The following is a 2,572-nucleotide window of genomic DNA, read 5'->3' as shown; positions in this document are numbered from 1 at the left end:
TAGGCCGAGCCACCACCTGGCCTTGGCCGAGTTGTTTCGACGTGACTCGGTTGCCAGGGGATTCTCTGGTTTTGTCTTGTTCTTCTGTTTTATGCATTTTGTTGTTTCGTTGACTCGTACGCTTTATTAACTTGCTTTGTACACTCGTTAGCTCTTTTACAGCACGGATAATCCTATTTGACTTTGGTGATGCATGCATCATCTTCTCTTTATCTCGAGCTACATGCGGAGACATATAGGTAATTTTTGACACCTACAGATACCCCCTCCAAAGTATTTTAGCCTCATTCTTTTATAGAAGAGGTTGGAATATTTTGGATATGATGGACCCAGCCTTCAATTCTTAGACTTCTTCAACTTTTAGTCTATTCAGTATTTTATCGTACACCCAAAATTCTTTCGGTGCTACGTTTATCGTTTGACCATCGTTGAAAACTTGAACTGAAGTTGGTTTATTGATTTCTGAATAAGCTTGTGTCGTTGAATCGACGTTGAACTGATCATCTTCGTCGGGAGTTGATATCTGGATTGCTATTGAGCTCCCCAGGGTTAACTTGGAATTAAGAATTATCATGAGTCTTATTTGGCAAAATTATCGACGTGTTGACCGACGTTGACCTTCATTGTAATGCGTTGACCAACATTTGACCTTCGTTGTAACACGTTGACTGGTGTTGACCTTCATTGCAACATGTTAACCGACATTGACTTTCATCGCAACGCGTTGGTCGGTGTTGACTCATGGCTATACGTTGGCGTTGTCCCGGGTGCTCAAGTCATGAGACCAACTAATGAAGCTGGTGGGTCAGTGACTATCATACTTATGGGATTTTTGGTAAACCCTCAGCCACCAACAGATTTGATAAGCCTTTACTGACTACTGTTTGAGTCAGGCTAGCATGCGGGTTGTCTAAGTCCTTTCTGCAAGTGACGTTATGCTAAAAGAGTGAACTCTCTTAGACTAGATGCTACGATATCAAATACGCAAATTTCGTCATTTGTCGCGGGAATAGACTACCTGGCAACGTGTGTTAGATGTGGACTTTAGGATTTTTGGCAAACCCTCAGCCATCAACGGATTTGATATACCTTTACCGATTAATGTTTGAATCGGGCTTGCAAATAAATTATTTAAACCCGTTTCACATGTAATGTTATGCTAAAAGAATGAATTCTCTTAGACTTAATGCATATGCTTTGTCAATTTCACGAAAATAGACTAACCGACAACGCGTGTTAGGCGTAGACTTACCTCTACTTAGGATTCAAGATAAAATTCCCCATGCGTGTGAGGCATGGATTATGGTGTTGTTAATAACGGCCTGCTATGATATAGAATACATGGGCATTTGTTCTCTTTAAGGTAAAAGACTAACCGGCAGCGCGTGTTAGGCGTAGACTTACCTCTACTTATAGTTCGAGATAAAATTCCCCATGCATGTAAGGCATGGATTATGGCGTTATTAATAACGACCTGTTACGATGTCAAATACGTGGGCTTTTGTCCTGTTTATGGTAAAGGACTAACCGGCAACGCGTGTTAGGCGTAAACTTATCTCTACTTAGGGTTCCAGATAAAATTCCCCATGCGTGTAAGGCATGGATTATGGCGTTATTAATAATAACCTGCTACGATGTCGAATACGTAGACTTTTGTCCTATTTATGGTAAAGAACTAACACGCAATGCGTGTTAGGCGTAGACCTATCTCTAATTAGGGATCGAGATAAAGTCCCCCAGAATGAATTCTAGTGTCTTTTTCATGGTAAAAAACTCACCGGTAACACGTGTTAGACGCTGACATATCCCTACTTAGGATTCAGGATAAAATTCTCCTTGTGTGTAAAACATGAATTTCAGTGTTGGAAAGTGGTGTCTTCTCTTGGGACAAAGACGAACTCGATGCTGGAGAGGAAAAATTTTATATTCTATCTCCTACTGCAAAAGAAACTCTTAGAGAATCCGAAATGGTAAAACTAAGAGTGGGATCTCCACTCTGAGAATCAAAGAGATCTAGATAACCCTAAAATTTATAGGATTGTTTACCTGATCAGAAGATGACTTTCTCGTTTATTGAGATGAAATTCCAACTTTAGTCCTAGCCGTGGGAAGGTTCGACCAAGTGGGGGTTTGACACGACCCTAACTTTTATAGGTTTGATCGTTCAATTTGGGTGGAGGCCTTTCGTTTATCGAATGGGAAATTTTGACTTGAAAGTGGACCTCTCATTTATTGAAGGAATCGACAGAGGATTTTAGCTTTGGTCCCAACTATATAAAGGTTTGACCAAGAAACAGTGGGAGTAGGGTACAAATAACAGTGGGAGTGTTGACTTGTACCAATCACATAGTGGGGGTTTCTGGTGTCAAGTGACAAGGGCTTAACATGAAAGGGGTTTGCTAATTGTCATGGATCAGCAACTTAAACTTTTGAGCACCGTGTTGGAACTTTAACATTGGGAGTGTTAAGTGCACAAAAAAAGTGGGAGTTTGGATGGACTCAGCCGAAAAGAATTTTGGTGGACCCACCGTCAGTTAATTTGATTATTGAATGACTTTGTGGTGGAGAACCA

This window comes from Asparagus officinalis, chromosome 5, assembly GCF_001876935.1.
Source record: "Asparagus officinalis chromosome 5, Aspof.V1, whole genome shotgun sequence".
Lineage (NCBI taxonomy): Eukaryota > Viridiplantae > Streptophyta > Magnoliopsida > Asparagales > Asparagaceae > Asparagus > Asparagus officinalis.
The sequence above is the reverse complement of the archived record's forward strand: the minus strand, read 5'-3'. Positions refer to the sequence as shown.